Consider the following 10,204-nt stretch of genomic DNA (forward strand, 5'->3'; position numbering starts at 1 on the left):
CACACCCTGAGCTGAAGGCAGACGCTCAATTGCTGAGCCACCCAGGCATCCCTTAGTACATGATTTTTATGTTGGAGGTTGAAGGACCAAACTTTTAAAACACTGAAAGCTTCTGGCCAGACTCCTAGTGACGGCTCTCTATGAGAAGTTCTCCAACATCCATTAAAAAACACTGAGCACTCCCCTGACCCACAGGCTTTCGAGAAGGCCTTCCAACCATTCCTGCCCACACCTGCTCTGTGCCAATGGTCAGTGCTTCCAGTACCAGGGGTTCCCCAACACTCTACTCCTTATTCTGGTGGATGGAGGAGTAAACTGCCCCCCTCCCTAGTATGAAAGCCCCCTAGGGATCCCTGGGTGGCGCAGCGGTTTGGCGCCTGCCTTTGGCCCGGGACGTGATCCTGGAGACCCAGGATCGAATCCCACATCGGGCTCCCGGTGCATGGAGCCTGCTTCTCCCTCTGCCTGTGTCTCTGCCTCTCTGTCTCTCTCTGTGTGACTATCATGAATAAATAAATAAAATCTTAAAAAAAAAAAAAAAAAAGAAAGCCCCCTGATCCAGCCTAAGCTCAGGAGGTTGGAGACTTCTGTCATGCAGGAAGGAGGGGCATCAGGCTGCCCAGGGGAGCACAAGCTGTGTGTACCTCACTCTCTGGATACCAACTCTGGCACCGTTGCCTGGGGATACGTTTGCTGAAGTGTGTGGGGGGAACCTGGTGACACCTTTAAGGAGCCCCTGTGCTGTGAGCAGGAGTTGCTGAATTTAAGTGATTTGTTACCATCCTCAGTCTTTTTGCTACAGTACCTAGGCTCTGTGTCTTATCCACTTATTATTTGCTTATAAACAGATTCACTTAAAGTGGATACATTTGAGCTTATAAAGGAAACTGAATATCACTACTGTACATTAGGAATCAGCCCCAAGGGGCACCTGGGTGGCTCAGTGGTTGAGGGACTTGGGCTCAGGTCATGATCCTGGGGTCCTGGGATCAAGTCCCACATTGTGCTCCCCACAGGGACCCCGCTTCTCCCTCTGCCTATGTCTCTGCCTCTCTCTCTGTGTCTCTTAGGAATAAATAAATAGAATCTAATAGAAATAAAAAATAAAATTTCTATAAAAATAGAAATAAATAGAATTTAATAGAAAAAAAAACAGCCCCAATTGCCATAAATAACTGTACAAAAGCAGCAATACATACAAAGACCCCTCCCCAAAGTGTCAAAAGGGAGATTAGCAATTGTTGGAGAGTTGTAAAAACAAATCTGCACCAAACAGAGCTTCTCTTTGGTGATCTGAAGGATGGAAGGAGGACTGAGAAAGAAATGACCTTTTCACCATGTGATTCAAGGATGTTATTTAAAGCTGAGAGGTTACTTCCAGAAATCATCCTGCGTACATGGGTTGTGTGTTCCCTCCACTGTGGGGACCCCCAGCTAAGGACCCTATGACAAAGAAGTCCTGGGCAGAGCTTGCCTCCTGTGGGGACGGTTTGGAGGCAGTCATCAGTGAGCTAGACACCCTGGCTGCTGCTCAGATTGGATTTGGTAGAGGTTGGCCATGGAAACGGAGTCCACTCGCTAGGTCAGGTCCAGGGAAATGTAGCAGGGCTTTATGACAGATAACTCATTATAGAGCTGGAGAGGTGACAAGCAATAGCTTTCTGCTGGCAGACTCTTCAGGGAGGGGCTGGAGGCAGCTCTAGCTTGTGCTTGGAAGCCTCACTTGAGAAGGATCTCCCAGAGGGGTGTGGGGCAGGCACTGGAGCTGTCCCACTTGGGCCACCAGGGATGCTTTGAAGGGGTGTAGCCGACCTGGAATCTTCTGGACCCATGTGCATAACCATCTACATATCCTGAAGAAAAGATGGAAGTTTCTGAGCGAGCCCCTTTCCTTGCCATGGTAACTGAAACTGAGACAGTGTGTAGGGAGCTCCGAGGAGGGAAGCAAGCAGAAAGAATGAGCTAGTGGTGTTGGATAGATCTGATGATGGCTACTATCGCCTCTTTGTAACTGATCAGGAAAACAGTTAAGAAAAGAATCCCGGGGGGATGTCTGGGTGGCTCAATAGTTGTGTGTCTGCATCTCAGGTCGTGATCTCAAGGTCCCGGGATCGGGCTCCCCGCAAGGAACCTGCTTCTCCCTCTGCCTGTGTCTCTGCCTCTCTCTATATGTCTCATGAATAAATAAATAAAATCTTAAAAAAAAAAAAATCCTGAACATGGCTCTCAAATACAAGGAAGCTCTGGGTTGTCCTCAGCCTCGCCCAGCCAACATCAATAAAACTCTCTTGATGTCTGAGAGGCAATATACCGGCTTGGTTTCTGGTCAGAGACCTACCCTACAAATCAGTGTGGCTCAGTAGAAATGACTTGAGTTTTGGAGTTTTATTAGGCCTGAGATCAAATCTGCAACCTTCTAGTTAATTACTCACTGAATGACCTTGGCTAAGTTGCTTTGCCCTTCAAGGCCTCAGCTTCTATTATCTCTGAAACAGATGATAGCAGCCACCTAGTGGAGTTGTCACATCTTGTCCTTCCCGTAACTTGCTGCCCTCCCTCACCACCAATGTCCCCCCCCACCCGCCCCAACCCCACCAACCTGCTTTACTTCACCTGAGGCCTTTTGGCCTCATCTGTAAACTAGGACCCTGATCTGTAGCAGTCAGGATTCTTCCCATTGTTAACTGGTTTATGAAGGAATAGGAATTTATTGGTTCATATAACCGAAGGAAAAGTCCAAAGGTAGACCAGACAAAGGAGAGTCTCAAATGCTCAATAATATGATCAGAAATTAATCTTTCCACTTCTTAACTCTGCTTTCCTCTGTGTTGGCTTAATTCCTAAGCAGTAATCCCAATGAAAAGAGAGCCTCTTTCTTTTTTTAAGATTTTATTTATTTATTCATAAGAGACAGACGGGGGGGGGGGGGCAGAGACACAGGCAGAGGGAGAAGCAGGCTCCATACAGGGAACCCGATGTGGGACTCAATCCTGGGACTCCAGGATCACTCCCTGGGCTAAGGCAGGTGCTAAGTCCCTGAGCCATCCAGGAATCTCCGAGAGCCTCTTTTTCTCGACAGTTGGGCCCAATGTCCCAGAAGGGAGCCTCAGTTTACTCACTGTACCCAGGTAGATGGGCCACTATGAATATCCAGGCTGGGTCACGTGCTCACTTCAGGAACTGGAGATTGTGATCTCACTTGAACCAATTGCAGCGCATGTGTGTGTTGTAGTGTGTTGATTCCCTAAAGGAAAATCATAATGCAGGTGCATGTTTGACGAATAACTATATATAAATGGGATTTTTTTTTTTTTTGGCTACAAATAACAGAATTTCCAACTAACAGTGCCTTAAACAATTAAGACCATTATCTCACATTATAAGATGTTTCTCATGGTAGGCCGTCCTAGATTGTTGAGTGGCTCAACAATTTTATCAAGAATCCAAGATCTCTTATCCTTCCATTCTTCAGTACATTGGCTTTTAATTCCCCAGTTTGTTGCCTCATGATTACAAGATGGCTGCTGTGGCTGTAGCCATCACATCCTCACAGAGGCAGTGTCTAGAACAGGTGTCTGAGTGGATGGCAAAGGCAGTTAGAGATAACCCCTTTCATGTCCTTCTCCTGGTCATTGAGGACAATCCTTCCCGGAAGTATACTCCCCTCATAGACTACCTTTCACTTGTGAGTGGTCAGCACAAGAATACCTCTAGCTGTAAGGGAGGCTGCAGAAGTGAATATCTGACATTTCAGACTCTATCATGGGAAGTGGGTTTTCCTAATAATGTGAAAAGGAGTGAATGTAATAATTCATCATCCTAACCATGTAAAAGGAGTGAAACAACAGCCATGCAGTGAGTTAGACTCTAAGTGTGACTGTGGTAGTGAACACCCCCTGGATGGCTCGTAACATCAAGAGTCTATCTGTTGCTTATGTTCCACGTTGTTAGACCTCTGCTCCACATGGCCACACGCTGCAGGGCCCGGGCTGAAGGGGCAGCCCTGTCGGGGACATGCCATTCTCATGGTAGAAGCAAAGCAGCTGCAGGACACCTGGATAAGTTTTGGCGTTGATCTGCTATACGACTTGCCTACTTGGAAACCAGTGGCCGAAGGAAACCACGTTCCAACCTGAGGTTGATGGGGCAGGAAAGTTTATTCCTTTCACATGGAGCCACTGCCTATCACGTGATACTCTGGTTCTCTGCTGCGTGTCAGCAAATCACCCTCAACTCAGCAGCTTAACGCAACCACCATTTTATTATAACCAGTGATTTTGTGGATCAGGGAATCGGGCAGGGTTCAGCTGGGCAACTCTTCCGCTGCGTGTGGTGTTAACTGAAGCTATTCTGTAGTATTCAGCTGGCAGATGGCCTGTAGGGGCTGATTTGACTTTACTTAAAGGTCTGGGACCTTGGTAGGGATACCTTGAAGGCTGGACTCTCCAGGTGACAACATGAAGACTCCTCCCCCGACAGGTCAGAGCTCCCACAGGCAGTGTCCCAACAGATAAGAAGTGGGAAAGCCCAGGCCTGACTCTGCCACATTACTTCTGCCAAAACGTGTCAAGAAAGAACAGTCAGAGAGCCTACAAGAGGAGGGAATACAGACTCCTTCTCTGGAGCAGAGAAGTATGAAAAAAATTACGGTCATCTTTTACTTGCCATGCATGGCTACAGGTATGGATGCAGAATCTTACAGGGAAGAGAAGGTGACTTTTTAAGGATTTTTTTGAAAAGATTATTTATACATTTATTTATTCATAAGAGACATACGGAGAGAGGCAGAGGCATAGGCAGAGGGAGAAGCAGGCTCCCTGCGGGGAGCCCGATGTGGGACTCGATCCCAGGACCTCGGGATCACACCCTGAGCCAAAGACGCTCAACCACTGAGCCACTCAGGCATCTATTTTTTAAGGATTTAAAAAAATATTTATTTGAAAAAAAATTTATTTATTTGAGACAGAGAGAGAGCTGGGGGAGGTGTAGAGGGGGAGAGGGAGAGTCCTCAAGCCACTCCCTGCTGAGCACAAAGCCCAAGGTGGCTCTATGCCGGGATCCAATGACCATGACCCGAGTGGAAATCAAGAGACCACTGCTTAACCAACTGAGCCACCCAGGAGCCCAGAAGTAGACTTTTTAAAAAAGGAATTTTGGGAGGCAGGCAAGGAGATGGGCTAGATGGATGATGGGCATTAAGGAAGGCACTTACTGTGATGGGCCCTGGGTGTTGTATGGAATCACTAAATTCTACACCTGAAACTAATACTACACTGTGTTAACTAACTGGAATTAAAAAAAAAAACCTGAAAAAGAAAAAAAATGGATTTTAAGATGGGCCTCACCTTAGCAATTCACATTTATGAAACGATTTATTTCTCCTGCAAAAAGCTTTGCTTCCCTTGGGTGCCCAGCTGGGGAGAGGGCTCCACGCTCATTAAAAGGCTGCCAGAGGGGCCCCTCAAAGGCTGCTGGGCTTCAGAGGCTCCTAGTCGGCTCCAGGGTGCTTGAGTCCACCCTGGGAGCCAGCCACCCGGTGGAGGTGATTCAGGGGGTCACCATCTCCTTGGTGAGTGGCTTCTCCTCACCCAGGAAGTCACGGAGCTGGGGGTGTGCGCCAGCAGAACCCGGGAGCGCAGATCCCAAAGCACCTGCTTCCAGTTCTTCTCCGGAACCAGGGCAGGTCCCTGGGGTCCGGGGCTTTACCCCTCATCCTGGGAAGGCTCCTGTGCCCAGGGACGGGGTTTGCATCATCAAGAGACGCTTGGGCCTCCTGTCACCAGCTCTGGAACTGGGGCCTGCGCCCTGCAGATCCACCCCGGCCCGGCATGGGAACAGAAGCCCAGGGGCAAGTAGGGTGCAGGGGGCCCGTGGGTGCAGGTCCACCAGGCGGTGGAGGCAGCCTCCGCCTCATGTCGTGATGCTGATGAGTCTGGGAGCTCAGGGATGATTCCTCGATAATAAGGAGCTCAGCTCAAAGGAGGGTGTTGGCTGGTCCAGGCAGGCAGAGGGTGGCCGGCGACATGGCTCAATGTTTGCAACTGGAAACAAGGTTGGAGGGGGTCCCTGGGTGGCTCAGTGGTTTAGCATTTGCCTTCAGCCCAGGGCCTGATCCTGGAGACCCGGGATTGAGTCCCACGTTGGGCTCCCTGCATGGAGCCTGCTTCTCCCTCTGCCTGTGTCTCTGCCTCTCTCTGTCTATCATGAATGAATAAATAAAAATCTTAAAAAAAAAAAAAAGAAAGAAAGAAACAAGGTTGGAGGGCGGTCGGAGGCTAGCAGCAGGGGCTTCCCCGGGGGCTGTTCATCCAAACACTGCAGAACAAGACACGTATCCGCAGGGCCACGGGGCTGCTGCCATGAGACACAAATTATTAAAACATAGTTATGTTAAGTAGTTACATATTAGTACTTATCATGAAATCAAAATAATGAAAACATAGTTACATTAAATAGTAAACTATTAAATATGACAAACGTAACTATGCTTTCATCATGTTAACATATAACTATTGAAGCTATATGTTAAGCATATAGGTTAGTTAATATTTATCATGAAACCAAAAGGATCACAACGATTGGGATACTGTTACAGAAAGATGAATGGAACAAAAAAAAGAAGTAAAAAGAAAGTACAAGGGTGCCTGGGTGGTACAGTCCGTTAAGCCTCTGGCTCTTGGTTTCTGCTCAGGTGATCCCTGTGATCTGGGGTGATGAGATGGAGCCCTGCCTTGGGCTCTGTGCTCAGCCGGGAGTCTGCTTGAGACTCTCTCTCTCGGCCCTTCCCCCCATGCTCTCTCTCTTTCTCTCAGTTTAAATAAATAAATCTTTTAAAAAGTAAAAATATACACAAACACCTAGTACAGTACAATATCATATTACATGTTTATATATCAGACTCCTGAGTCATATCATAAAATGAAATAATAAATGGCTTAGAAAAAAAGATAAATGAATACTAATATAATCTTGAGATATCCAAGGCTTTTCTAAGAATAATCACCAAGGAAAATATTAATAGTGTTAATTATGTAGAAATTTAAAATTTCTGTATCTCCCAAGCAGCACTGAAAAGTATAAAGATGGGGTGCCTGGGTGGCTCAGTCGGTTAAGCCTCCAACTCTTTTTTTTGGAAAGATTTGATTTATTTATTCATGAGAGACACACAGAGAGAAGCAGAAACATGGGTAGAGAGAAAAACAGGCTCCCTGAACCAGAAATTTTAAAAAAGAAGTATCCACAAGGGGCGCCTGGGTGGCTCAGTTGGTTTAGTGTCTGCCTTTGGCTCAGGTCACAACCTGCTGAGCAGGGAGCCTGCTTCTTCTCCCTCTACCGTTCCTCCTGCTTGTGCTCTCTGGTATGCTCTCTCTTTCTCTGTTAAACAAACAAATAAAATCTTAAAAAAAAATATCCACAAGCATGTAAAGATGTCCAGGCTCGATGCTGATTAAATTCTACTTGAAACCATGATTCTTCTTAAAGATCAGATTTGATTTTATTAATTAAAAGCCTTAAAAACGGCTATATTCTTTGATCTAGAACTCTCATTTCTAGGAATTTATCCTAAGTAGATAATTTGAATGTGCAAAAAGGTTGACCTACCAGATTGTTCACCTAAGTATTATTTATAGCAAAGGGAAAAACCCGAGTTATTAGTCCACTGCGCAACTGTGTAGGTGGTGCAGTGCTAGGGTGCAGCGCTAGGGGTCTCCATTTAGGAAAGGACTTGATCTTCACCTGCCTGGAGTGCTGGAGTTGACAGATTGTAGCCAGGCGGATTTTGCTTATTTGTGGGGCCCCTTTAGTGGGAAGTCTTGCTCCAGAATGCCCCCCCCCCCCCACCTCCTGCGGCTGCCAGATGCATCACAGTCTGGGCTTTCCTCTGGCGGATGCTTCCTCACATTTTATGTTCTCAGGTGTTAGTCCCAGGAAACCTGTGTGCTCCTAACTCCATCTCCGTGTCTGCTTACCAGACAGCCTAGTGAGTGGGTCAGAGTTCAGTTAGAAGCAGAACCACCAAGGGTGACGCGGAGTAAGAGATCTCTTGTGGTAACTAGGAGGCAAGGTGGTGGCTTTCCTGAATCTGGTGTTGGGTGTGAAGTCAGCAGGGTTGGCATTTGGGAAGGGAAGATACACATGAAGTGGGGAAAATGCCAAGATGAATGGGAGCTCGTGAAGACAGCATGGAACCCTACAAGGACAAACTGGAATCTGCATCTGTTCCTGCCTCCCACCTTGATGATGTGGGGTAACTGATGGGAGAAGCTGGTGCCCATCACATGCACATGACCCAGGGTTTGGAGAAGTCAAAGGACACCCACAGTTGCTAGGGCAGCTGCAGGCCTGGCTGGTGCTCCACGCCAAGGGGGTGAACCAGCAGGTCGGCTTCCAGATGTGTGACTGGCAACACTTCTGTACACTGACCTTCAGAGCATAATAATGGCTGCTTCTTCACTTCCAGTTGCCCACATTTTGCTCATGGCCAACGAGGGAAGGGAACTCTTAGAAATGCAGTCCCAGCTTAGCTAAGATGAAGCAGAAGGAAGCCACCACAATGAGATTGGTTAAAATTAATATGATGTATTCATTAAAAAGATGGTATTTATGTATTTAAAATTATGTTGTACAGACTATTTATTGTCCTTGAGAGTTGGTATGTACAGCATGACCCTATTTGTAAAAATCTATATAAAAACAAGTGTTCTAAGGGGTTAAACTTTTAAAACAAAAAACAAAAGGCAAATTGAGTCAATTCCTCTCCTTTAAAGCCTTTAAATAGTTTCCCACTATGAAGTTTAAGTATTTCTGTATTGTTTTAAAATGATCTCTTTTTTTAAAAAAAGCTTTATTTATTTAACAGAAGAAGAGAGAGAGAAAGCAGAGGGAGAGGGACAAGCAGACTCCCCACTGAGGGTGGAGCCAGACCTGCAGTGTAGGCGGGTAGAGAGTGAGACTCCATCCCAGGGCCCTGAGATCATGACCTGAGCTGAAATCAAGAGCTGGATGGTTAACTGATTGAGCCACCCAAGTACCCCTTAAAATTTCTCTTTAAGTGATGACCAAAGTTTTCTAATAGTTACTTTGCTCTAAACTACACCATTTGAAATGTTATATATATATTTTTTGCTAAATTGTAACTATAAAGGCATAATAGTTATGGCTACTTTTTATTGAACTAAGCCATCCACAAACATCCTGTCATTTAATTCTTACACTAAATCTAGGAGTTATATTTTTTGTTTTAGATTTTTATTTATTTATTCACGAGAGACACAGAGAGGCAGAGACATAGGCAGAGGGGAAGTGGGCTCCCTGTAGGGAGCTCCATGTGGGATTTGATCCTAGGACCCTGGGATCATGCCCTGAGCTGAAGGCAGATGCTCAACTACTGAGCCACCCAGGCACTCCTCTATGACTTAGGTATTTTTATTAACCCCACATTATGAGTGTGAAATACTATTCCTGTAGCTAGTAAGTGGTGAAATCCATGGTCCTTGCCCTTAATCATTAAGCCATTCTGTCTATTGAGAAATTGTTGGTTTCTAATCATATAGGTGTTTCTTTTAACATTCTCAATTTTCTTCCAGTTTTATATATGAATTCTCATAATTACACTTCAGTGTAATTATGATACTGATGAGGTTCAGGGGAGGCTGCCCCCAAGTATATAAGTTTGGCATATTAATTATTTTGAATTAAACTTATTTAGGAAATAGCCAGTGCCACATCAGTCAGAATGGCTAAAATTAACAAATCAGGAAACCACAGATATTGGTGAGGATGCAGAGAAAGGGGAACCCTCTTACACTGCTGGTGGGAATGCAAACTGGTCACCTACTCTGGAAAGCAGTATGGGGATTCCTCGAAAACTTGAAAATAGAGCTACCCTACGACCCAGCAATTGCACTATTAGGTATTTACCCCAAAGATACAAATGTAGTGTTCGGAAGAGTCACCTGCACCCCAATATGTATAGCAGCAAAGTACACAATAGCCAAAATAGAGCTCAGGTGTCCACTAACAGATGGGTGGATAAAGAAGATGTGGTATATATACATATACAATGGAATAGTACTCAGCCATCAAAAAATTGAAATCTTGTCATTTGCAATGACATGGAACTAGAGGGTGTTATGCTAAGTGAGATAATCAGAGAAAGACAGTTATCATATGACCTCACTCATATGTGGAATTTAAGAAACAA

The sequence above is a fragment of the Canis lupus genome, chromosome 8, assembly GCF_048164855.1.
Source record: "Canis lupus baileyi chromosome 8, mCanLup2.hap1, whole genome shotgun sequence".
NCBI lineage: Eukaryota > Metazoa > Chordata > Mammalia > Carnivora > Canidae > Canis > Canis lupus.